The sequence below is a fragment of the Amblyomma americanum genome, chromosome 3 (genome assembly GCF_052857255.1).
Source record: "Amblyomma americanum isolate KBUSLIRL-KWMA chromosome 3, ASM5285725v1, whole genome shotgun sequence".
NCBI classification, from domain to species: domain Eukaryota; kingdom Metazoa; phylum Arthropoda; class Arachnida; order Ixodida; family Ixodidae; genus Amblyomma; species Amblyomma americanum.
In genome coordinates, this window is record NC_135499.1 from 73,289,504 (window position 1) to 73,317,225 (window position 27,722).

At 45.6% G+C, this 27,722-nt stretch overlaps 1 long non-coding RNA gene, 1 other non-coding gene and 1 pseudogene across 3 annotated transcripts; all 3 read left to right on the forward strand.

Moving 5' to 3' along the window:
• The first annotated feature begins 1,260 nt into the window (after positions 1-1,260).
• LOC144126446 (U6 spliceosomal RNA) lies at positions 1,261-1,359 on the forward strand. The gene has a single exon (XR_013313496.1). It is a non-coding gene; the product is annotated as a U6 spliceosomal RNA (small nuclear RNA).
• Positions 1,360-5,515: 4,156 nt separating this feature from the next.
• On the forward strand, positions 5,516-10,477 carry LOC144123058 (uncharacterized). The gene is made up of 3 exons (XR_013312985.1): positions 5,516-5,782; positions 10,114-10,180; positions 10,281-10,477. It is a non-coding gene; the product is annotated as an uncharacterized LOC144123058 (long non-coding RNA).
• Positions 10,478-15,657: 5,180 nt separating this feature from the next.
• Positions 15,658-18,774, forward strand: LOC144123059 (uncharacterized; annotated as a pseudogene). Its single transcript, XR_013312986.1, has 5 exons — positions 15,658-15,938; positions 16,268-16,420; positions 16,586-16,749; positions 17,658-17,866; positions 18,565-18,774. The product of XR_013312986.1 is annotated as an uncharacterized LOC144123059 (transcript).
• The last annotated feature ends 8,948 nt before the right edge of the window (positions 18,775-27,722 follow it).

The window sequence follows — 27,722 nt, forward strand, 5'->3', positions numbered from 1 at the left end:
ACACCACAGTTATGCAAAGCAATTTCACACGTTATTGAAATTTTCAAGGGCCATGCTGGCGGGCGCGCTTGCAGCTTCATTTCTCGCAATATATCGTAGCCTCTGCCTGAAATTTTGCTGAAATAATATTAAACAGTGGCGAGATACTAAGCCTTTCCGTAATCCCCTGAAGTAATCCACCAAAACAATTCTTGCGGCATAGCAATCATGGCCTGTCATCGCACGTATTTCAGCCTTGAAATTTTTTGTTATTGTATGCTCCACGTAGAGTACAATTGAAGTACATAATTTGCACTTGTGGGTATATGTTTATCTCAGCCACCTCTCATGTAGCATACAATCGGCCTTTGGTCTTGAATATTTATTTAAATACTCTTGCTGTCTGTGTAGCGTATACCTTCCGCTGTGATATAAATATGTTTCGAAATAGCGCATTCCCATCGTTCCGTACCAACAAACTGGTCACTTCAGAGCAAAAAAAAAATTGCACACTGCCGACGCCCTTCATCAGTCCAAATCCTACCTATTTTGCTAATTGGCCAGGTCTTCTTATTGGGTTTGTTCCACAATATTACCACCTTTGTAGAAACTTCGTTGGCAAGTTATCTCGGGAACAGTGGAATATCTGTGCTGAAGTGTCGGTTTCCAGCAGGGGTCATTTAATACTGATGCACTGAACGGGCTTGGGAATCTGTATTTTGTCTATATCGCAGTGCCCGAGACAGCCCATGCGACGTTTCACATAGGTAGGCCACAGCACTCGTCATTCTGTTTGCGGCGCGCCAAACAACTACAAATACACGTCTTTTCTACTTTTCTTCATCAGTCCGTGTGTCTGATTTGTCCGATTTTGTGCCCATGTGAAAGACAATATCAGAAAGATTACCAAAGCCTCCGCTTCTTGCCTTTAACTTTTGGTTAGGGCGCTGCTTAGTTAAGCGTGTGCAACTGTGTTAAAACAAGAATAGTCACTGTTCAGTTCGTAGTACTGTTCAAAATGTGTGTGTTGTGTTTTATGGCACATGGGCAACTAAGGCCATCATGCGCCAAGAACAAGGTACAAGAAAAGTTGTTTGTTGCATTTTATAGAAATCTGACAAATCATCCGTGGTGTAGAGGACCTCAAACGTTAGTACTACCTAGTAAACAGATAGGAAAACTTTAGAAATGGCTAATAGTACAAGTTTTAAAGAGGGATAGGTAGTCTCAGCAGCTATCATTAGCTGGGTAAGGATCTCGAGGCTTCCAACGAACCAAATTAAGACGTCAGAGTTCTTCTCAGTGGTTGAGAAGATTACAGAGAAGATTAGCATGGCCCCTGCGCAAGGATGACACGCAAAATCGTGAAGCGTTCTTTTTGGCTGCGCGCCCACCCTCTCCTTTCAATCTTCTTCCCATCCCCACCTCCTTCTATGACACGCTGGCAGTGGGTGTGGAGGCTAGCACTCCAGTAGACAAGCCCGTGTCTTCCCACTTTCCATTCTTCATACATCCACAGAAGAAGCAAAACTGCCATTTCTGTCTTATGTTACGATGAAGTAAGTTTATGCAATATTTAAACGGTATAGGTACTGTGTTGATTTGCTTGTCACGAGCTTGTGCAACGCAGGAGTCTGCTCTTTGGTTGCCTTTCTCTCCGATATGACTCGGTATTAGCGGAGTTTTATGTTTTGTCCTTTAGATATAGCTATTTCTGGTTTGGTTTGGTTTATGGGGGTTTAACGTCCCAAAGCGACTCAGACTATGTATGAGAGACGCCGTAGCGAAGGGCTCCGGAAATTTCGACCACCTGGGGTTCATTAACGTACACTGACATCGCACAGTACACGGGCCTCTAGAATTTCGCCTCCATCGAAATTCGACCGGCGCGGCCGGGATCCAGCCCGCGTCTTTCGGGCCGGCAGCCGAGCGCCGTAACCACTCAGCCACCGCGGCGGCTCTAGCTATTTCTATGTTGTCACCAAGTATAGGAGGGATTGTATTTCTAGAGTGGAGAGCAGTAAGTAAACTTAGGGAGTCTGTGTAATCAATACCGTTTGTGGAGGTTCTCGTTTACTATTTATTCAATGGCTACACACACAGCGTAACATTCGGCAGTGAAGATGGATGGACACTGTGGAAGTCTTACTATTTCATTCCAATTCCCTTGAACCACTGCGATTCCAACGTAAACATCTGTTTTTGAGCCATCTGGATAAAAATCGGTGAAAGTACTGTATGGTAAAGTACTGTACTGTACTGTAAAGTACTGTACTGTACTGTAAAGAACTGATCTGTGAAATCACCGATCGCAGGGAAAATGTACCATAGAGGTAGTGGATCTCGTCTTCCAGCTATGCCAGGTAAAATGTCTTGTATGCCAAGGTTATGGCACGTCTCTGCAAAACGCAGGAGCAATGACCTAGTACTTTGCGGTTTGTTGTTAAACAGTGTTCTAGATAGACACTGTGCGCCTATTTGGTAACATATGTGTTTAGTGACTGAACGAATTTTTAGAATGTATGAACACGTCAGCATCGTTATTCTGTCTGCAAGTGTTGGTTCGTTAGCTTCTACATAAAGACTGTTTATGGGCGGCGTCCTGTATGCGCCAGTAGCAATACGAAAACTTAAATTAGGTGCTGGATCCAGTCGTTTACGGTACGATGGTCTCACTGGTTCATACATTATACATTCATAATCCAGGGTAGTGCGTACAACAAAGCGGCAAATTTGTAAGCGACATGCCCTGTCGGCACCACAGTGTTTTCGCGACCGCACTTTGAGTATGTTTAGGGATCGAGAAGGTTTCTTTTCGAACGCGTTTACGTGAGACAGGAAAGGGAGTTTCCTAATGTTATGCCTAGAAATTTATGTTCATTTTGTAAGGATAACTTTATTTCGTTGAGGTGTAGGGTCAGATCTGCCTGCAATCCTCGTTTGAGTGAGGCAAAAATGGCCACAGTTTTCTGTGGAGAAAGCCAGAAACCATTTCTGCCTGCCCATGATGACAGTTTGTTTATTGTTAATTGCATTTCTCTTTCACATGTTGTTGTATTCGAGGATGTGCAATCTATTTGAAGGCCGTCTACATAGACTGAATACATAACGAATTTTGGGATTATTTTAGTAAGAGAGTTCATTTTTAGAACAAAGAGAGTTGTTCATAGAACACACCCCTGAGGCATTCCATTTTCCTGAATAAAATTCCTCGAAATGGTTAAACCTAAGCGGACATTAAATGAACGGTTAGACAAAGTCTTTTAGGGAGTTCAGCATTCTGCCACCGATGCCGAGCTCAGTGAAGTTCTGAAGAATCCCGAACCTCTAGGTTGTGTCATATGCCTTTTCTAAATCGATCCAAGCAGCACGGGTAATCGGCCCAATATTAGAAACGTATTGGGAAAGGTCAGTCCAACAAAAGACCGGAGCGAAACCATCTATTTGCAAAATTGGCCCGATTACCTGTGCTGCTTGGGTTCGAAATAGACAGCAAGATAATGTTGTTTGTGTATAAAATCTTCTCTGACAATATTTTCAAGATTTACTAGCTGACCTGTAGCGGAGCATCTCTTTTAAAACCACACTGATGGATACTGAGAAGTTCACAGGATTGAAGGACAACAATTAATGTTATATTCCAGACGTTTTCAAATGACATGGCGAGACAACTGGTTAGGGCTATTCACCTGTAGCTACGAGGGGAAGTTGATTTTCCAGGTTTTAGGAAAGGCAGTATGATAGCTGTTTTCCGCGCTTTTGCTGTTTTTGCCCTTACCATGTTGAGTCGAACTCCCGCTCTGGCGATTTCAAAATGTGCGAAAATAATTTATAAATGGGATAATAGCCGAGAGAAAAGTTGAAATTCAGTGAACTATCGTTTTTTTTTTGTTCGGGCTCCCTCTTCGTATTCTGGTACCTTATTTCTATAGAGGCTTACACCCGACGTTTTCACAAGGCGCCGAGGAAATAACGCCTACAGAGTTTCGATTAGTCAGTTTTACATTTGCGTTTGAATATCATTCAATTATTGTGTGTAGGTGGAAACCGGCCGCAAAACATGATCAGTGAGTTAGACAGGGAGAGCAGAAAGGTGGCTCTAAAAATATCAAAGAAATGAAACTGAAGTTCATCTGCGAAGAGAAGAGCAGTTTACAAATAGTAGCTAGGCGCTGGAAGGGGTAAGGAAGTATGTCTACTTAGGGGAGGTATGGCCAGCAATTCGAATCACGAGAGGGAAATACCTAGAAGAATAAGATTGGGGTGGAGCACAATTGGCAGGTTCTCTCAGATGCAGGCGCAGTGGCTCTGCGGTTATGGCGCTCTGCCGCTGAACCGAAGACGCGGGTTTGATACCGCGACTTCGATGGAGGCGAAATTCTAGAGGTCCGTGAAATTTGCGATGTCAGTGCACGTTAAAGAACCCCAGGTGGTCGAAATTTCTGGAGATCTTCACTACGACGCCCTCATAGCCTGAGTCGCTTTGGAACTTTAAGCCCAAATGTACCAAACCATAAAGCAATCAGATCACGAATGGCAGTTTACACATGTCCCTCAAGAGGAAAGTATACAGCAGATGTACCTTACCGGTACCCACCTATGGGGCAGAAATGTGGAAATTTAAGGAAAGGGTTCTACGGAAAGAAAAATTATAGGTGCAACGTTAAGAGATTGGAAGAGGGCAGAGTGGGTCAGGCATAAAACACGGGTTACTGACACCCTAGCAGAAACCAAGAGGAAGAATTAGTCTTGAAGCAGGGCATGTAATGCGAAGGCAAGGTAATCTATGGTCTTTAATAGTAACGAACTTGATTCTAAGAGAAGGCTAACACAGGACGTACTGCGTCCGCCTCTATGGACGGCGGTGGCGCTAGTGAACTCTCATGGTTCGGTTACACCACATATGAATACCCCCGAGAGCACAAAATTAAACAGCCGTCGCCGTACGTCGGTTGGTAGAGCACCGGACGCGAAATTCGGAGGTCGTGGGTGCGCATCACACCTGTGGCATGTGGTTATTTTTCTTCTGATTTCTAATTAATTATTATTAAAATAGCCACTGTATTATTCTTCCATTGACAAACACCACAAATTAACAAAAAACACCTCCTATGCTCCCTCGGTTTGGTGACTGTTGGCTTCCGTCATGTATGTCATAACGGGCCCCTCTTTTTCATTCCCTTGTCTTCGCAGTGGGCTACCTAGAGAGAGAGAACATTGGGTTTCGCGCTACTAATGAAGGTTTCTTTGAACTATCCGTCACCCGCCTTGAGCCAGGCATTTCTTTTCTTCGGCAAGCTGTTTCGCATGTACTCCAGGGCATTCGGCACGTTCTCATTTCAGCGACGGACGCGATGGCAGGTGTCTGAAGGCTGCGACCGTTCGTCGCGCAGCTTGAGCAAGTCAAAATTGGGCCTGATAGTTCGTGAGCCCTAACTGCGAAAGCACCACCTGTACGTTGAGGGCGTCATATCTCAAACTGCAGACTTCGACAGAACGAGAATGTCGAGAGGCAAGAACGTCGACAGAAGTGGAACTGTTTTCAATAGCCCGCCGGATATTTAAACTATTCTCGCATCGCTCTTGTTGCATACGTCACCCGTCCCCAGCCATGGAAGTCTTTTCTTTGGCAAGCTGTTTCTGAGGCGCACCCAAGCAGGCGGCCCGTTCTCATTAGCACGGCTGACACGACGTGGGATGTTTGAAGGCTGAAAACGTTTGTCGTGAAGCTTGCGCGAGTCAAAATTGCCAAGATTCTGGAGGCCAAGATTTTTGTTGAGCCTTAACTGCGGAAGCACCACCGGTAAGTTAAGGATGTCAAATCTCAAACCGTAAACCTGGACAAAAAGGGAGCATCGAAAGGCAAGAACATCGACAGAAGTGGTACTGTTGTACCTTGTCTGGCAGCTATATCGGGTATTGACCCCGCTTAAGACAGCTCAGAAGGCTCACCGTCCAGAAAGACTACGAGGGATATTTTAGCCTGTGCTTGATGTCGATTACAGCTATATATGTCAGAAAGAAATTTATCAGTGTCTGGGCAGCCAAGTGGGTTTTCAGCGCTGCTGATTAATAGAGTAGCTCGTATATCACAGCTTTTATGTATCACGATATTATTATATGTCAGTCTTCGGACTTGGTGAAGAGGAGTGCTTCCTGCCCCGAGGACCATCATCAAATGAAAACAGCTTTTTCCCCTGAACATGCTATAGAACTATAGCTAGACTGCCTAGGCTCTGTTGTTTGCCCTTGCAACGGCACTGCAGGAGGGTCTTGAATAATGATGTATAGAGACGACACTTCTTCTATACACGTCAGAACACGTTAGCACAGTTCTTCCTGGACGAGATCTTATTGTAAGAACCATGGTATGTGTAGACAAGGGTGGGACCCTGCGTTGTAGTAGGAGAAAGAGCGATAATTTCGTGGATAGAAAGGAGGCTTCAATGAGCAAATAAGAAACGTGATAGGCGTCTTGGTCCTGAACAGAATGTAATATACGTGCCGACCTTCGTGAGAGTATTGGGGAAGAGGTACCATTTTTTTAGGAAGTTTTCTTCCCACGAAAACACTCTGTCGCAATGATGTAAAGATAAAAGAAAAACCAGCAGCACGGAAATATCTAACCGATCATGGACTAAGAATCAAAAATGCGCCTGTCGTGCGTTTTTCCTTCTTTTCCTGTTCATGTCTTTACATGGATATGTGCGACGTCTCTTGTCAACCGCTAAGCTCCTCCCGCCAATGTGAGCTACGATATAACAGCTGAGAGAAAACAGACAGCGCCGAGGTGCCCAGTGTATAAGTATTATTGCCGAGTACGTTAGCAGCATCTGAATGCTTTCGATATTGCCCTGCCAAGTAATCCAGGCGCTCAACTGCTGCGCTGTCCTATGAACTGAAGTAGACCAATCGCAATGGCAGGCTCAAAAATTGGTGTTCATCGTCTCGATAGGCAGCGATGTAGTGCATGTAGAAACGCAGCACATCTATTCGCGTGAATCAGAGGCCGCAGATCCGGACCAGAAGAAAGGAGTTACAGTTATCGCATTTGCCTAGATATTGTTAGTATTGAGAATTTTACCAATACCCCCTGAATGAAAAGCATGAGGGTTTCTTCTGCTGCTTCAGAAGTGTCTCGTTCTCTCGAAGTTTGAATTTTGCAGCGTTGCGTTGTGTGGAACTGTCTGACAACTGTTCAATGTGTGATGCTTGAGCGAGATGATTCAGAGAGTGCGATTAAAAATTAACTGCGATGGGTTGGTTGCCGACGGCGCAAGACAGCTAGAGGCATTTCCCCTGCAGTGGTCTCTGTTCAGATAAATATGATAATGAAATGCTGAGAAGGTACCTGATTTGTGTACAAAAGGAGTCCAAGCTAATTAGGTATCAAAGAAACAGCACCCTATACAAGGTTTGACTATTACACGTTTTTATTCAGATCTCTTGAAGAGGTGATATTATTTGTGTGCGTCTAATTTGCTAACAGTGAAAGTCAAATTACCCCAACCAATTTTAATGCCAAATTCTCACACTGACATCTGTATAGAGGGTTTGAAATCCTCTATTTACATTCTTTTCATCGATATTACTTTCGCGTGGCTTCATTTTATTTTTACCTAAAGAAGGCCCTCACCGCCGCGAAAATTTCCAACTTGCCCGAACCTCGCCGCTCCAGCCACTGGAGCTTCCTCCGCCGCTTGAGAGAAGGTGTATGCGCCGTGGCGGCGAGATTCGCGAGCGGTTCGCTTGCGTGTGAAACAGGCTTTAGGTGGACAAGGCCTGGGCATTTGCTCATCTAGGCGCGGTGGACGTAACAGGGGTGGTCGGTGTCTCCGGCGCGAGCACGGGCGCTTTAAGCAACCGCGGCTTGACAGTGAACCCAACTTGCAGACGATGGCTTCACCTGAGCCACTTCATTCATCGGGTCGCGCGAAACAAGAAGGCAAAACGCTACGACGAAGCGCTTCACCCGACTGAGTTTTATCGTCATGTGGCGTGATGGCAAATGCGACCACAGTCAGTAATTTCCGCAAACAATAAAAATTGTTCTCTGAACTTCTGTTCCTCACGACACACCGAAAGTGACGTGAGAGCTGACGAAATACGCAAATGCCAGGCCACTGTTGTGTGCTTTTTTGCCGGCAAAATTACCCTGACCGCCCAAGAGGCGCTGCTTTTAATGCGAAAGCATTACTACGCTGTGTTGCCAGCTGACGTGTCCGTAAAAAGTGGAAGCTGAAAACCACCTCACACAGAAAGCTTTTAGAATATTTTTTTTATTTACAGACACTGCTTTCAATTTGTGAAACAAATTGACTGTATTGTACTGTTCATTGCTTTGTTTTTAATTTTATTTTCCTTATGGGAAGTACCTGTCGCAATTATTTGCAACATTCTATTGTAATTATATTGTATTATAATTTGAAAGTGTACCACTGCTTTGTCGCCAAAGTTCGCAGCCGGGTGTCCATGGCCAGGTCAAGCGGTCCAAGAGGCCGCTTTTTCTATGGACACCCTGTCACCATGTATATTGTGGTGGTAAATAAATAAATGAAATCAAATGAAAGTGCGTCCCACGATATGACGTCACCAGATAGTGTATAGTAGTCATGATTTAATATGTATGACAATTGGTGTATAAAAAGAGTCAGATCATTGTCATGGTCATGTGAGTCATTGTAATTGAGTAATGGCCGTAATCATAATCATTGTGGTCATGACCGGAGTGATTGTTTGAGGAACTAAGTCGTAGTCATCAAAGTCATGATCATAACTAATGCTGAGTCATTGGTCACAAAGTGACTCACAAAATGTGCTCAGTCATGAATACTAAAAGTGCTGAGTCATGGGTCACATAAGTTGCGAGTTATGTGTCGCAAAAAAGAGCTGAGTCATGGGCCAAACAATGGGTCACAAAAGGTTTAAGGCGGGTTTGAGGTGCCCACCAAAATGTCGAAAGCTGAGAGCTACTGTGCCCTTTGCTTTCCTCAAAACATATACATTCGCATTCCTCCAGGTAAGCACACTTAAGTGCCCTCAATTTTTTTTGTTCGCATGAGACGTCGAGCGCCGAGAGAGGTGGCTGCGGACTGTTCGTTGCAAGGGATTCATACCGTTCTAATCACCATAGACAACGGCTATCCACTGACAACAGCTCTCCTGCATGCCCTCGAGAATTACGCCTATCCCCTGGTGTGAACTGAACTGACGTTTGCGAACGCAATCTTGGGAGTCATTGTCTGACTACCGACTTTTCTGCGCTACAGCGCGTATAATGGAAGGAACTTGCGAAAAAGTGAAGATTAAGCACGGCCTGTGTGAGCGTGTGCTTAGATTTGACCTGTTCGCGAATTTTCTCCGTCCGTCACAAGGCGCTGGAGCGCAAAAATTCGATAGTCGCGTTAGGCAGCTAAAGATTTCACTGCCTGTGCCATAGTGCTGGAAAGCTAATGTAAAAGCAAAACACGCGATTTTCTGTACGCGAGCCAAATAAAAATCGAAGGTGAAAAACAAAACGACTCTTCGCCCCTAGAACCAGCATAGGTTTGACGCCACGGAGTCCTCCAGCGGCTGTTACTACTTGCTCTATAGCTGCTACAGCACGACAGTGCCATGCCATGGGATTATTTTCCAGCGAGGTCTCCTCCCTCATCGCGACCAACAACAGCAGGGCAGCCGAACGCCGCACAAAATTTGTCAGATCTGATAAGAAGCGTGGGAAAGCGCGGGAGAAGTTCGTCGTTACCCCGCACACTCTTGCAGGGTTGCAGGGAGTGCTCGCCGGAGGTAGAAGCGCTGCGGTGCGGTCCCGCATCCGCTGCTGCCACGCGCGCCGCGGCCGAGTATCTTTAAAAGCCTCCGGGCCTGTCGAGGCAGTAGCCACACTGACTCAGCACACTTTTGCAAAAATAATGAATCTCCTAAATTTTTACCCTGATTGCTGTATCCCTTGAAGCTGCCAAAGATCTGAGACGGGAATTCCAGCATCACGAGTAATTTTCTGTAAAAGGAATGGCGGCCGTTAAATTTCCATGCGCATGAAACACAATGGGGCGACTATTGTTCCTTTGCAAATGATATTATGTTCAATGCTCTCAGTCTTCAATACAAAATTGATATTTTATTCCGTAGAGGGAACACTGCAAGATGTCCACAGCGCTCGGAAACATTTTCTGCCTGACCGTCCAACTGGTAGCTCGTAAGCATTCACGTTCCTATCTTCGTACTTGTTCGCTACGGTTATCTGCCACTGATACGTGTACGAACACGCAATGTCCCTGTTTCTTTCTTCTCTTCAGTAAACCTATTTATCCAGACCCTGGCTCATAACCGGCAAGAGTTCCGGCCTGGAGAGAGTAGCGGTTGCGAAGACGAATCGATATGGGCCTTGTTCAAGATTCTGGCTACCAAAATTATCAATTTAATCGTCCCGCTTTTTCAGCGGATAGCCGCGGGTTGAAAATGCAACTAAATTGCACAGAAAGCATTAAAGCACTTTTTTACCTCTCGAAAGCTGGAAGCGATCATGTACATCTCTTTCTTTCGGTATCTTCTGATATCCATGGTGTCCCAGCTAAGTTTAGCCAGGGTTTAAAAATATGCTGCGCCACTCTAAGACAACGCGACCAAATGCTTGTTGCTGGCTACTGTATGAAGCAATTCACTCTATTTTTTTGTATTGGACTTGACTGCATAATTAGTCGAGACTAATTAAGCAGATTTGCAAGCAACGAATATAGACGAAAAATTCCAATGTTAATGTTGTAGAACGGTCCGCGAAACGTCCCATTGAGCAGTTTCTAACTTTCCATCTTTTACGTATCGGCTTTTTTTTTTTGGTCCCTGCAGATGCCTCGTCCTTTCCTCTTGTATGCCTGTGTCCTATCTACATGCGCTAGTGTTTTAATTAATGATGACACATCAACTAGCCCAGCTTTACGCCTTGACCACATTGATGCAGACGCCCGCGGCAAAAAATACCGCGTGACATGGCCGCTTGCGCGCCATGATTGCAGCGCTCTCAAAAGTTCTGTCCAACAAACAGCTCGTTAAACCGGGTGTGCTGCTGCGTAAAGGGAGACAGGGCTGCGACGCAGGAACTTGCGGTGCGATTACGCGAGCGGTAAGGACTGTGTCGGTATCACCAAGCGCCGCGAGGGAAGCATACCGCTGGCGTAAATGGCGCACAGCCAGCTGCTGCTCGCTGCCCTGTCACCTTTTAAGCGGCAGCACACCGGGCTAAATGACCTGTTCGTTCCTACACGGAACGTTGAGGAGCGCTGCAATCGCGGCGCGCAAGCGGGTGTCACGTGGTATTTTTTGTATTTCGCGGGCATCTGCAATGAGCGAAGAAAACGTAATACGTAATAGATGGAAGGCTAAACACTCTTCAGTCGAAAGTTTTTCGGACAATTCTACAGCTTTCTCATTGGCATTTTTCGTCTATCTTCGCTGCTTGCGAAGTTGGTTAATTTATTTCGACTAAGTATGCAGTTCTGCCCAATACAAAATAATAGTGTTACTTGCTCCATAGAATAACCAGTAGCATGCATTTGGTAGCGTCGTTATAGAGTGCATCGGCGTATTCCTAAACCGTGACTGAAGTTAGCTGCGACCCGTGTATATTTGTGCTTGGACCGCTTGTGCCGTCGAAAGCAACTCTTCAACACGACGGCGCAATACCACCGCGAAAACGAGTGAACTTGCACAAAATAACGCTCAGAGAATTAAGCGATGAGCATGCAACGTTCAGAAAATTTTGTGCCGTTTTGAGCGTTTTTGAAAAAAGGAATGCTGCCTCTATTTCGGGGCCCTTGTCTGGTAGAGGTGTGCGCGTTTCGATGGAGGCGAAACGCAAAAGGCGCCCGTGTGCTGCGCGATGTCAGTGCACGTTAACGATTCCCAGGTGGTAGAAATCTTTCCGGAGCCCTTCACTACGGCACCTCTCCCTTCCTTCTTTCACTCCCGCCTTCATCCCTTCCCGTACAGCACGGTTAGGCTATCGACGGAGACATGCGAGACAGTTACTGCGTCACTTCCTTTCCTCAAAGCCAATTTTAATTTTTTTTGTGTTTAGTAAGCTTCTCGTCATGTGACCGGATCGCTAGGCTGGTCAGTAAAGCGACAGCAGTCCGGAAGGACGTAAAGAGGGCTTTCTGCTTGGAAAGGAGGCAGCACAATGCGTAGATTGGGGAGACGCTAAAAGAGCCACAACGGTAATCGCTGCATTTCATGATGTGCGCTGTTGCCGGATGTGACATGACAACACGCTTCTGTCGAGCTCGGTCGCTGTGTGCATCGAATTTCTTAATATTACCTAGAAGTAAAGTTGGCGCCACCGTTTATGCAATGTTTTTAAGAGCACTTCATTCACCTCTTGAATGCCAGGTAGAGCAGGTTTATTATCTGGCTTGGCAAGTGTTGAGCCGAAAACGTGTATCCTGTGTCTTAGTCGGCAGTTTGCGCGGCTGTGCGCCGCGATGGTCTCCTCTGAGTGCATATGCAATTATTTTAATAATTCGTTTTCACTTCTAGGCTGAAGCGTAAACAATCACACTATTTCTTCGGCGTTTGCCGCGAGAAAATTCGTATTGCTGTGGCTGAATTCAAGTTTTATGCCCAACAATAGCAAAGCGAAATACGAACCCTCACCTTCGTGGCATTCCTGCCTCCCCATGGTGGATGAAGGGCAGTGACGCCTGCTTTGAACTCTATGGCTGTCTGCACTCGTCTTGCAACGCGAGCACAGATTCCGTCCATCTATGCTCGCTACTGGGCGCATCGTTGGAAGTGTCCGTACATTCTGCTTCGATGCTCAGAAATGAGAACGCCACAGTCAGCCGCTCTGAGCTGCTAGAAGCCAAGATCCGTAAACATAGCGTTGCAACTCTCGTGACCAATGCACCCAAGATGCGTATACCGAGCAGATAAAGGCCGGTAGGAAACAGCCGCCAGCATCAATATTTTTTCTGAATGGTCAATGTTGCTTTACATTTAAAAAGTATTCAGCGTTCACACAATCATACTTAAATCGAGATCTGCGCTCACCGAAAGCTCAGGAGCATAGATGGATGTCTAAGGCAGAACCCTTTAAATCGGGCGGTGGTTCAAGCCACCTAGCCATGACGTGAAATTTTACTCTTGTCTTCATTTTAGCCAACAATCAGATAACCTTCGCTTGGTTACTTTTACCCTCTTAAAATCTACTTTTCCTTCATTGTACTTAAACCCCAATGCTTCGAAAAATCAGCCCGGCCGCTTTCTACTGCAGGGTGAAGGCCTTTACAAGAAAGTATTAAGTGTTCAGTCGTTTCCTCCTTCTCTCCGCACGCAACGCACAACGTGTCTATCTCGCGGTACTTGACTCTATATGTGCTAGTCCGCAAAACTCCCGTCCTGGCCTCAAAGAGCTTCCCCTACAATTATCATAGATATTATCTTTGGCAATTTCCTGCTTAAAAATCCTGTATGTTCCCAGTGCCGATTTCCTCAGCATCTCTTTTCCACAGGGCTCTCTCTGTTTCTTTAACGTTTTTCTTAACCGATGATTGCTGATTTGCCCCCGACTGATGTCCAGATATTTGCTTGAAAATTTTCTAGTTCGCTTTCTCCATTTCGTGTCAACATTTTTATGTACAGGTATCTGAAAACTTTCCTAGCCCACTGCTTTTCCCCATTTTTCTCAATCGCTCCTCAAATGCTATCTTATTGCTAGCTTCTCTGCTCTCGAACGACGCCCATCCCATATCAACCTGTACCCCCTGATTTGGTATACTGCCATGTGCTCCCAAAGCTCGCTTCCCTACGCCGCGTTGTTTGATTTCTAACCTTGCTTGAACATCTGGTCTCATGCCCAGGACCGCATTGCCGAAAGTCAAAATAGGAACCATCACACCTTTTCCGATTCCTCTTTATACTTTATATCTATTGTAATTCCACAGTGCCCTATTTTTTCATGACAGCTGCATTCCTACTAGCTTTATTCATAACAATTTTCATGGTCTGTCAGATACTCAGCACCGTTATTCATCTACACCCCAAGATACTTGTACTCATCCACTACTTCTTGCGTGAACTAGTATATCCTATGCTTGCCGCCCTCATTAAATATCATGACTGCAGATTTTTAATTACTAAACTTGAAACCATCTACCTCTGTACCACAAATGTCTATCAACTTCTGCAGATTTTCCTTGTTGTAAGCCATTAGCACTATATCATCCCCGTACATTAGTCCCGCTAACGACTGTTTAATCCATTCTCCTTTCTTGAATGAAGAAAGGTTGAAGCCTAGTCCGCTGCTCTCTAGTTTGGTCTCTAACCCTTGCAAGTACAGCATGAACAACAAGGAGACAGAGGACATCCTTGCCTAATCCCCGCTGTATCTCTATAGGCCCTGACAGATTATTTCCCATTTTATAAGCACTCTGTTCATTTTATATATATGCTCAAAAAATAATTACTCCGTCTTCCACTAATTACCCAGTATGTCCCACAAATCCTCTTGAATAACTCTTGTCGTAGGCTCCCCTAATATCCATAAATTCCAGCCATACGGGCCTGTGTTCCTTTTCACCAATCTCTACACACTGCGTCAATGAAAACATATTGTCCTCCAAGCTCCTTTGCTTCCGGAGCCCATTTTGTAGCTCCCCTAGCACCCCCTCGGTCTCCACCCAAGCCTGCAGTCTGTCCTTTATAATCTGCATCACCACCCTCTAAACCACAGATGGGACGGTAGTTGCTTACGTTATCATTGTCCCCCTTTTCTTTATATATCATGTTCATTCTACTTAATCGCCATTCAGCGGGGGCTTTGCCATCCAGTATAATTTTGTTCACTAACTCTATTAATGTTTGCTCGGATTTTGGTCCTAGATTCTGTATTAACATTATGGGAATACTGTCTGGCCCTGTCGACGTGCCACTAGGAACCTTCTCTGCCCTTTCCCACTCGCTTTGCTCTAGAGAAGAAATTGCAGTAACCGGTCTATCCTCCTTCGACAAATTACGTGCAACATTTCTTTCTTTAAATTTTTCTCTCATCCTTGCTCCTATGTGTTTCATTGCTTCATCTCCTTCTAGTCGAATACCCTGATCTTTAACAATAAACCTTTGCTCTAGCCTAGTCTTATTACTCATTGTATTTAGATGATTCCAAAATTTTTGAGCTGCTTTTCTATCCTTTTTATTTAATTTTGGCATCTATTGGGCACCCTTTCTTCTACTTTCCTCATTAATCAAGCTCCATCGACAGCGGAGCGCCACTCACGACGACCCCAACGCGCGCCACCGAGAGCGAATTGCCGCCGCATCTCCCGGGGACTCGGGGACTGAACGTAGCGGCCGAGCGAATGGTCCCCTCCCCCACCGGCGGCGGCCGCCGGACCAAAATCCGAAACTGCGTCGCCGCGTGCACTCTCGAATGCATGACGTGTGCGCAGCCGCCGTCACTTATTGCGCGTTCACACTTGGGCATTCGGCGGCGAGAGGGAGCGGAATCTGCCGCCGCTGAAATGTTGTTTCGTTCACATTTGCTGGAAACCGCACCGCCGGCGCGACGAGGAGCTCTCGCTGACCACCGATGGGAACGAGACTTCGCGTGGCCTGACAAGAGCGGCGGCGCTCGCGCGCCGCTAGGGTAGGTAGGGTGCCGCCTTCTCCGGTTGGGTCGTGTCTCGTTTGCGCTGACGCGCGCGTTGTCCGAGTCGCGTTCGGCGTGCGAACCGTGAACAATAATGAGCGATTCAGAAGAGGAGTAAATAATCTTGATACATCTGGCAAACTCGTTGCTGGCCGCTCGGCAACGACAGCGTATGCGGGAAGCAGCGAAGAAGAAACGGCACCAGCGACGTTGGTGGGTGCGACCTGCCCTTGAGCAGCATGAGGAGATGGGCCACGCCTACAAACTGCTGCCCCTTCTACGTTCCCGCGACGTGGAATATTATCGACAGTAAGTTCAGATGTGCTTTCTGTCAAAGTCCTGTCATGTTCAGCGTAGCAGTGGCGGTGCTGAAACAGTGAATGGCGAATGGCTACTTTCTTTTTTGTAGTTACCTAAGAATGGCTCCTGAAGCATTCAAAACTATCTTGGAGCTGGCTAGGCCACGAATCTTGAAGAAGGACACAAAGTTTCGCAGAGCGATCCCGCCAGAACACCGACTTGCCAAAACTGTGAGGTAATTGCCAAGCTTCAACAAACGCTGAACAATTGAAGACTGTTGATTTGTTAACTCGTACGAGGCCTCATTTCTCACTGAAATCACTCTTTTCTTCAAGTTCTTAGCTGCCGGCGACACACTGCGTTCGTCGTCATTTTGTTTTTTTGAATGGACGTTCAACCGCCTGTGGAATCATCTCATCAACATGCCGGGCGATTTGGGAGGTCATTGGCTCCATATATGTCGCATGCCCAACGGAACCCGAGGAGTGTTTGCAGGTAAACATATACGCAAACACATGGTGATCACCCTGTAAAACTTGTTTATTCTTGCTGTGAAACTAGGAAACAGATTGCTCCTGCGCGCACTTATTCCTGAAGTGGCTCCGACGCGCTTCCTGATTGCTTAACATATGCACATAAATTATTTTTCTCATTCTTCAGATCGCAAGCGACGTTGAGCAGCGTTGGAATTTACACCACTGTTTAGGCGCAATTGACGGCAAACACGTTGCCGTGGAATGCCCTGCGAATTCAGGGAGGGCGAATAGAAACTACAAAAATGTCTTCAGTAAATCGCTGGTTGCCATCAGTGATGATTATTACAGGTATCATCATCAGCAGCAGCCTGACTATGCCCAGTGCAGGGCAAAGGCCCCTGCCTTGTCTCTACAATTAACCCTTTTCTTTTTCCAGCTACGGTGTATGCATGCAAACTTCTTAATCTCATATGCCCGCCGAACTTTCTGCCACGCCTTGCTATGCTTGCGTTCTCTTGGGACTCAATCTGTTACCCTTAAGGACCAGCGTTTACTTTCCCTTCGCATTACATGCCCTGCCCAAGCCCATTTCTTCCACTTGATTTCGACTAGGATGTCATTAACTTGCATTTGTTCCCTCACCCACTGTCCCCGCTTCCGATCTCTTAACGTTACACCTGTCATTTTTCTTTCCATGGCTCGTTTCGCCGTCCTTAACTTGAGCTGAATCCTTTCCGTTAGCCTCCACATATCTGCCCCGTAGGTGAGTACCGGCAAGATAAAGCTGTTGTTCACTTTTATCTTGAGGCATATTACAGATATAACTCCCTGATAGTGGATTGAATTCCTCTGTATGTTGTGCAGGCAGCAAGCTAGAATGATTAGAATATCCCTATGCTTTTGTAGCAAGAAATCACAGTTCCTAGTAAACCAAGAGCTAACTTGATGTTCACCGTTGCTAAGATTTTCTCGCATAAACTGGTCGTCAGGCAAAAATATAACCATACGGACCTGCATGCTTAGTGGTTTGCAATGAAGGCTCACAATATGTTAGCAACACGAAATGTTGCAGTGCTGTGGATATGCTACCTGCAGTGTCCTTTCTGAGGAGGTGTAGAATTCATGCACAAGTATTATTCTGGTGTGAACTTGACTTGTTGCACATATGAGAGCAGCGATAAAGAGTGCACTGTTTTCAGTCTCCTGCTTCATTTTAAATTGGAAAAATATTCTCTACCTGTTGTTTCATTTCTCAGGTTCGATTATGTGGAGGTTGGCCACTTTGGGAGTGAGTCGGATGGCGGGGTGTTTGGCCGAAGCACACTACAGGAATCAATTGAACAGAACCACAGAGGATTTCTCCCTGGCAATCATCTTGGATCAGTTGGACAGATGGCATACTTTCCTGTTGGGGACGAGGATTTTCCCCTAAAGATATATATGATGCGTCCATACTCCAGGAAAGGTATGTTTAGTCGTTTTGTTTGTGCAAGTAGTTTGTGGCAGTAGCAGAAAGCACTATTTTTGTAGGTGTGACTGGGCTTTCCTTTTGACAAGCATTGCAGCATGAATCACATAAGCCAGCATTTTGTGATAGAATTGTAGTGTTATATCAATCTCATGCTTTACTCAGCTTGGTTTCTAACTATAGCACATGTGTTTCATTTACAGTAGCCAGGAATCTGTTTAGATATTCGCTATGTTCAGATTGACGTGCGATATGGTAGCCACCACAAATTTGGTGCGCATTCTGTGCATGCTCAACGTGTTCGCACGTATGCCGTAGCTAACTTACTGCAAGTAGGTACTACTACAGCATGCAACTTGATTTGCCCCACCAGCATCATGCAAGTCTGTGACACAAACGCACGCATAGATGCACACACATGCAAGGACCCAGTCTGGAAGGACTCCCAAAAGGTTCCCACGCCTGCGATTTGGCCATATTTGCAATTAGATATCCCTTTGCCGTGCCCAGCGAGTGTGTCGGTCCGCTAGTATAAGGGGTGCTTGCTGTTCCGGCCAGTGGCACCGGGTGCCCCTCTATCAATACAAGTGTGGAAGAAAATGGCCTTACAGAAGCTAATATTGCATCCAACCACTGCTGTTGTTGGGTTTTTAATCTGCATTTTTATTGTTTTCTACTCATGTTTCATGCTGCAGGTCTTCTACCACTGTTTGCTGTCACTGAACCAAGCCATTCTGAAGAAGTGCACCAAAGAATTTTCAATTACCGCAGCAGAGCCCGTAGGGTAGTAGAGAACGCTACATATTATACCGTTACACCCGTTACATATTCTTGGCGTGCCTCACATTGCACAATTTCGTAAAGAATCTTCCAGCTCCCTGTCTGCATACTGTCCTGCTGGAACAGCTGACCACATTGACTGGGAAGGCAGGATTATTGATGGAAGTTGGAGAGCAGAAGACGACGGAAACTCTGCACTGTGTGCCCTGCCAAACACAGGCGGCAACTCAACGAGGTATTGGGAGCCTGCAGCTGGTTGTAGTTCTTCTGCAAGCTTGTGCTTAGCAATTTATCAGCCCTCTGTCGTTTACATGTTGTACATCGCATAGAGGTGGTGGACATGCAACGTGGGCCTTTTGCTCTTGGTATACATTTATATTACATTTGGGTTCCATACTGTTCCATTTGTGTAGATACCTGATCAACGATGGCAAGGTACCATGACAAGTGAACATGATAAAAGGGAACATAGATTGAACAGGCAAGATATTTCAGTTGTATTCGAACATGAACATCATCATTAGCTGCCGTGGTGTGCCAATTTCATTTTTGGATACATTAAAGCATCAATTTCATGCATAGCATCTCACTGGTGTGATCGGCTCAGCGATCGCAGCTTGTTGACAAGTGTCACACAGAAATGGTGAGCCAAGTCGTCCGTCTCATGTTTTGGAGACTTCATTTGGACTAGGCGTTTCAAACACGCTGAAGCGACTTCCATGTGTGGTCCTCTTAAGAGCTGGAAGCACAACTTTCCTTGTTAACTGCAGTCATTTACATAGAAAAAGCATTGTTTATTATACCGTTCTCATGTTGAAGTTCTTACAAGCTTACGAGCTTTTGGTGGCCTAGGAAGCCTGCAAAGCGGAAAACAGAGCGAATGAGCTTAAGAAATCTGCATCATAAGGACATTGTCTGTGCCGAAGAAGGTTATTATAAAGGCACGTATACCCTTCAGTGTCAGAGTCCACATCTGTGTTCAGGAACCTAAAATAAATCAGTTTTCTGCATCAAAATTGTGTAATGCAGAGATGACTAGTTTTTCTTCACCTGTCAGCTTGTGTATTTTCATGTTCCGCGGGTCTCAGGGGTGCAGGCGTACCAGGTGGACTTCGCGACTGAGCTGGTGTATCCCAATTTTCTTGGGAATCCATGGCAACGTAGGCTGGTTGCGGATCACTTGCGTGATCTTCCCCATCATCGCCTGTATATGCATTTCTGCAGCAACTTGCATAGTGCATCATAAAATCACAGTGGTAACAAGTAGCGTGAATTTCATTTAATGAGTGAAATATTCGAAATAGTGGGTGAGTACATGTCATCACTCTTGAACATAGTACCCACTACGTTCAGTCCCCATGTTCCACCAGTTCACAAATGCTTGGATTCCACTAGTAGCTCCCTCCTTCTGACTGGCTCCATGAAAACTCATGCTCAGCGTATTTCGCTTCATTTGAGAACTTCTCGGCACATGATACCTCTTTGACGGGTCTAAATACATAATGACCTCTTGTTGTTAGGTGTGGTAAAATGGTAGAATGTGAGACAAGTTAAAAATGAACATTGCTTTAATTATTGTGCATTATACTTGCCTGTATTACTTTCTTTTCATACTTTGCATTGGTCTTGTATTTTCATATTTTGTACATTTTTGTTTGCTTGTTAGCATTGTATCATGATAGTTCCTTGCTTTTCATCTGCGTGCTTTCTATACACCTTCTTTGCCTTGCACCTAAACCACTGCAATTTTTTTATTTCCAAACAGGAGGTCCCTCGGACAGTATAACTTCGGAACCTCCTTCGGTCGCACTAATAACCCCACGTACTGAATGTACCGCACGTTAAAATAAATATGAAAGAAGTATTTCCTAACTGTATTTCCTAACTGAAAAAGTATTTTGACATGACTGCAGGCTTCAAATGGTTCTCAAAGCAGGCCAGAACACGACTTGCTGATCAGAGTACATATCTCAATATGCATGTGTCACCGCACTCCTTTGCAGTCACAGCAGAGCATCCGAATCACTTGTTGGCAACAATAGTAGCAAATCTGGGGTTTTTGGCAACGACTACTGTCACCATTCTATGCTGCTGTGTTTGCTCTCTAGTGCACAGTGGTGCACTGACCCCTAGTTGCCATAGGCTTTGTGCTTGAAGAAATATCCGATTGTAATAATAGAGACACGCTGTTTATTGGATCAATAGTAAGGTGTTTTGATGCCCATATCGCCAACACCGTGGCATCCACCACATTAGGAGCAGTGCAGAGCAAATTCATGGTTAAAGTTTGTCTGGTGCCATTTTATAAATTATTGCTTGCTAATTATCTCGCATCTGTTGCTCTATTGCAGTTACATTGTCTGATTGATGGTCGCCTACAGTGAGTCGCAACTGGTGTAGCGACCAGTTTTAAAGGGACACTGAGGAGAAATTGAAGTTGGCTTGTATCTATAGAATACCAGCTCCTGATCACAAAAACGCCGCTCTTACTGAAAAGAAAGCTCTTGTAAGGTAGAAAATAGTAAGAACCAAAATACAGGTATCGCCGCCACAGGCCAAACTCGCAAGTACAAGCGTGGTGACGTCGTAGGACAAGAGACGCCACCTTGGAGGAATTTTCCTTCCTACATGTGTTGCGAATCTCTGAGGCTGACAAAGGAAGATTGTGCGGTTCAATATTGAAGTAAGTTTTGTTTTAAAACCGATAGTGCACTTCTATCACACAAAGAAGGCAGACAAAAGGCAACCTGAATGTTGGAAGCAAAGACAACCGATGCTTGGCCGCAGCACAGGCGGCCAGGAGAGTTTCGATTTGTTAAGGCGCTTCGCGTCTATGTGCTTTCCGTGCCCCGTGGTTTTGTTTTTGACGGGCCTCGATTTACAAGCGCCGAACAGCAGAGGAACTCCAAGTGCTGCTTCAAGTGCTAGTTAACCTTTGAAGGAGCCTGTTAAGGCTTGTCAGATGATCGCCACGGTCGATGAAAAACTATGATAGCACGATGGTCGGTAATCGTACAAGGCAACACTTGTGTCTTCGCACGCTCGCCCGGCGAAACGTTCCCGGCTGTGGCGGTCAACTTCAAACTACTTAACGGAAATCGTTTATTAGGGACGGGAGACAAGGTACAAGGCAGTTCGGAAAAACTGCTGATGGCCTAGCTCTGTTAGGCCAGGATATGCCTAGCGAAAGCGTGGAGATTTCTGCATCAGAAGAGTGCATTCACTAGATGCGCCTTTACTGTCGGCTGCAATCTGAGCCGTCGTGGCGGAGCGGCGGCTTCGGCGCACTCTGACCGCACTGGCGGGTAGATTGGAGCATGCATCTATTTCGCGCCGAGTGCGCCAGCCGCCGCCGGCCCGGCCAGACTGATTTGGCTCCGCGGCGAGGTGCGCGTTATATTCGATAGCTGCGAAGCTGTTCTTTTCGAGCTCGGCTATTTTAATCCATTCACAGTACATATCTGAAGGTACATGCAAGTTGGCGAGAGAGCCAGATCCAGTGGACCCGTTGGATCTAGCGGAAGCCGTTGAAGCGTCGTGCGCCGGCTTTGGTTTCAAGTCGCCGATTGTAAACGCGACCGCCCTCGAGCACCCATTTGTTTTTTGTGGCAGAAAAGAAATAAATAACTTGGCCCTTGCAACCGTGGGAGACCTCGACGCCGCCTGCTGCGCCGTGCAACCGCGCCGTTCAAGGAATCACAATCCGTTGGCCCCAAAGCCACGGCCAGCCTCCGATGGGCGCAAGGCGCCGACCTTGCCCTGGCCCCTTGCGACTCCCCGCACTGGGATTATGATATTCAGTTTGCAACGGCTGCTCACTGAGGAAGTGGGAAACGACCCGCCGGAGCCTAACCTAACCTTGCTCCGTCAAAAGCATCGCACGCTCTGTGGGGCCGAGGTCGCTGAAATGCAGGCCAGAGTTTTTGCGAGAACTACGTCGTCGGGTTCGGGAACGGGATCCATCGTAACGCTGGCAAGACGCCGGTGCAAACGTAAACGAAGCGACGGTGGCGACCCCCGACAGATGCCTTCAACGTGCGGTGGCGGTAGCTTTCATTTCGGCAGCTGCTAGGCCGCACCGCTAGCCGCCAGAAATCACGGAGTCTCCGTTTACGTCACGTTGCACGTCACTCTGTTTTGTGTCGTCATAAGAGTTCTCCGTGTCGTCATAAGAGTTCTCGAGCTTGAATCGGAGCGGCGGGAAAAATTTTTCAACTTCGAATCCAAATTTCTTTGAAATAAATGCATCTTTCGCTCCCGGACAAGCGTCAACAAAGCCATGAAATGCCGAACTATCAGATATTGCTAACAAAAAAATTTTGATAGGGTGCTCCTCAGTGTCCCTTTAAACTTCATGTGCCACTCATAAACTGATACAACGGAGAGAAGCCTTCGTGCTGTGACATCATTTTGTAATGAATACTGGTGGTATTTGCACTCACTGAGAAATTTAATGACTGCACTCTAATTTCCTCTTATGAATGCCTACAAGGGTGCCATCATTCTGCTGCAGTTGTGACAAACCTTTTTCAAACAAACCTCACATTTTAGTGCAGCCAACAGGAAGAAATTTTGAACCTACAACTTGCGTTTAATTCAACTCTGTGCTCTTGTGTGTAAAGTTCAGCTCTGTGTTTAATCACGGCTGCTTGAACTCTCATATAATCTGGTAATGAACAAAGGCTTATATTAAGAACAGTTTCTTGAATAATGTGTGTTAAAACACTTGTTAACTGCTGCTTCAAAATGAAAAACGGTTCGAGTGTGCTTAAAACAATACTGCAGGCCTACTCGAGTCGTTTACAGTGAGTGCTCTTTAATGCGAGAAGCCTAATAAATGCCCATGGGCTCTGAGGCTTATGAAATATAGCTCCATGTGCTTGTATTGTTGAAAATATATTTATGATGTGAGCTTCGTTTTAAAATGCCATTATTATTAATATTATTCCAGTGCTAAGAGTTGAAGTGGCGCGACTCACTCTTTTACGGCGCTTAGCTTGAGATTGCTGCAGAGGCTGAAAAAAATTAAAGAAAAAGAAAAGAATGGATAACAATACACCACACACTGTCTACAATACATAGCACATGGCATAATTTTCCGGAAAGGGGGTCATGCTGTGTTGAGTGTGCCTAGGTACTGTAGTTCTCACTACGATGATACCCGCATACAAGTAACATTTGCATAGCACTGTTGCCAAATTCGCATTCAAAGGCATTAAGCAAGTATTCATGTAAAACATTCTGCTGTGCTGTCAACATGTATGTATAACAGTGTTTGTAGAGCGGTTACATAGTGTTGCATGCATGTTTCACTATTGGAGTTTGTAGGCTCTTATTCGAGGCATGCGTCTCTCACCTTGTTTTATGCTTCAAAATGCACTATGAATTTTTAAAAAGCAACACAGGTTTTGAACTTACATTGGTTCTGGCGAAACGGGCTCCATAATAGCCATCATTGCATGAAAATACCGCCAATTTGTGGTGGGGTTATCTAATGTCCCCGCACTACTCTTCACTTTGTTTTTAATGAGGTCGCGCTTCTCCATAAACGTATCCTTGAGGTTCTTAAAATTCTGGCTAGCTATTCTTACAGCAAAGGATACATTTTTATACACACCTTTATTCACCTGTGCATCACTGCACAAATAACATGCAGCACATACTGCATAGTCATTCTTAGATAGCATGCAACACTGGCGGGCAGTTAAATACACAAATGTGTTTTCTGGGCATTCGGCAACAGATGCTATTGTTTGCGGTCCAAAACTTTCCGTATGGTCTGCACTAGACTTTTTGCAGTGATCGTTTCAGCGCCTTGTACAATTCGCCACACACTGTCGAAACGGCCTCGCGCCATACAAGAGCATCGTCTATTTTCCTAACTAGTCAGCTGGGTGCGAATCATCGGTTTTAATTAGCGGTTCATCTCGGAAAAGCACGTTTCGGCCGTCGAAAAGCTTTTCAGAGCCTGTTTGTTAAGGTTTTGATGCATATCGCGGTTCATTACGATTTCATGAGCCCCTATGCTGACGCCTCGATCAAAGCTATATATGCCACCAGATAGCAATCGGCCATGCACAGGTTTCACTTTTATGCACGGGTAAAGGCGCGGTTGTATCAAAATAATTTCCAACGCCAGTACTAAGTAACTCATTCACTGCTAGCTGTGACAGACGAGGTTGTAAACAAGACGTGCATGCGGGCAATATTGCATACATACTGCTCATGCCAAGGGCTGCTCCGATCTTGCTCCAAAGGTCGTCCTTTAAAAGATTGTCTTTATGTTGTGGGTGCCGCTTGTCATAAAGGACGTGATAACTCTTAACGGCATCAATCAACATATCCGTTGTTTGCTGCGACTTCGGTGACGCGGCCAAAGCGATGATCTGTTGCTGGGAGTCCTGCGAGTGCACGGACGCCATCGTGCTCTACAGGCAGAAGCAACTTTCTCGCCATCCTATTGGCTGACGAGATTCGGCGGATTTTTTTTCCGGTGGCAGAATTCGGTCCTGGGGCCCTATTCTCTATATTCGCCTATCCGCCCAGAGCAGGGCGTACCCGTGACGCGTACATCGGGGCGGTGCCAAGGTACGTAAACGCAGAATCGGATGACGAAATTCGAAAAGAAAGAAAAAGCATAAGAACAATAGATACTGTCGTCTGCTATTTGGCGCCAAGTTCAAAAAACACCGATGCCATAAGGTGTGCGTGAAGCCGAGCATCTCCGGCGCGTACGCGTCGTGCATTACAGCTGCTGAGCGAAACAGAGAAATGCGTTGCGGTCTCAGCGTATCAGTCCATAAGTATTCGTTGGCTAGCAAAGGAATATATGGATCTGGCATTGGTTCTTAACGCGACGCGATTATTCACAAGAATAGTGAAGATAGTTTAGCGGCAACTGCGTGAAGCGCTGTTCTTCGCGACGCGGCCGCTCCTATACTCGCAGGAAGCGACGAAACTTGGCGGCAGAGCGTGAAAAACGCTACGACTGAGAATTATATGCCGGTCCCTGACTGTCGCTTCACTGGCACATGCGGCGATAAGGGGGAGAGTCTTCGCGCGCCCACACAATGAGGGCAAAACAGAATGACATAGTAAAAATTTACCGCTTTATAACTTATCTTCGTCGCATGAAAAATCAGTAATAAAGCGAACAACTTAAATGAAAATTCTGTACCTTTGTTCATTCAAGGAAGCATGAAATTGCGCCAGAATGAAAATCGACTCTGCAGAGGGAAGCAGTGAAGGCGATAGCGGCATCGGGCTGCGACGCTATTCAACTGGAAGCTCTGCTCAACTTTATGCAGAATCACCGCGCGTTGGCCCGCGCGCCCGATGATAAGTATATCGGCCGAGGAAAGGCGGGCGCTGTGGCTGCAGCTGGCAAAGGACAGGTTTAATGAATACACATGGGAGAGGCCCTTGCCTTGCATTGGGCGTAGTCAGGCTGATGTTGATGATTATGACTTGTCGTCTGATGAAAGTTAACGCCAGAATGCAGAAGGTGAAACACAATTTGTCACGCAGAGCCCAGTGATTCATTTATAAGGCAACCGTTATGCACCTGCAGCAGCAACATGCATCTCCTTTTAATGCAGCAACATTCCAAGTAAGAGAGAAAGGTTTAATGTCTGGAAAGGTGAACAGGTCACCTGGAAAAAAAGTCTTCACATATGCTGCTTAACCTTAGGGAACGGGACGAATACAAAGGGGGAGAGTGAAAGTGGAGGGTTGTGCCACATTACAAACAGCTTCATGGCATGCGCAAGACACTTGCTTTATTCGCTTCATGCTGGTTGCTATCTTAATGTACACATACACACGCATTATCTTGTGCACGTGGCACATTAAGCATAGACACCACTATTAAGAAGAAAGAAGGGCAACACAAGAAAAGCGCAATCATGACAGCAGCAAGATAACATACAAAGGAGGCAAGAAATGCAAGGCTAACGTGACCCTCAGCACAATATTTCAGGGAGGCAGCATCACACATGCAGTGGTATTGTGGCAAAAGGTTCATTAATGCTGCATGATAACACTGGATGTTTACTGGTTTTGGCAAGCCCTGTGCACTCCACAAGGTACCTACAACATGCTTCAGCAATGTTTGTTGCCTGATGGTGAAGTGTATAACCTACCCTGTGTACACTCTTCATCACATACATATTAGTGCCATTGTTGGTTCTTTTCAAGCGGTGTATCACAATGCGGTTAGGCAACATTTACACCATACACCGATGCAATGGAGACCATGTGATGGCACTAATGTGCACGGCGGGAGAGTAATGCTCAATGAATTACGTTCACGTTCAAAGTAGTTTCCTTTTGCGTGCTTTAAAATAAACAACCGAAACTTTCTATGCGCACTAAAAACTCGATGTCTACAGTTCAATAAAAGCCACCATACCATCTGTAGGTGTTGCAATGTCGGCAAAAGTCTGAAAGGATGCTGAAGAAAAATCAAGTTGCTCTGTAACAATACATTACCACATTCCAATAAGAAAGGGCCTGCCTGTAATGAGAAAGAAGCTCGTGTACAGCTCATATATTATTTGATCAAAGAAGCACTTGAAGTGCGTAAGATTATTGTGGCAAACTGCTTTGTCAAGAAGGCTAATATAGTCCCTGACCACGTGAAAGAAAAAAAAATGGAACACTTAAGATGCAAAGTGGTGTGTGCACATGGAGGATAAATTCTGTTTTTCAGCACGAATAAGGCAGTTTTAAACTAGGTAAGCAAGTCTGACTCTTAGTTTCAAAGAGGCATGAACAGAAAGAATTCATCACGAATATAATAGTAGAACAGGTTGTAAAATGAACAAATTGGTGTCATTGAAAGCGCTTGTGCATAAAATTTACGCTTCATGAAAATTACCTTGTTCTACAGCTTTTCTGGCTATTTTACCCTCAAGTTCAAGCAAAAGTATGAAGCCAAACCAAGTCAGGTGGAAATAGGCCGCTATTTTGTTTTGGACAGTGAGAAAAAAATTATCCCCTTTGCGATTACTACCAGGCAATACCTTTACTGCTGTGTGGCATGGGATGGCATCGTAATTAGCGTTAACATGTT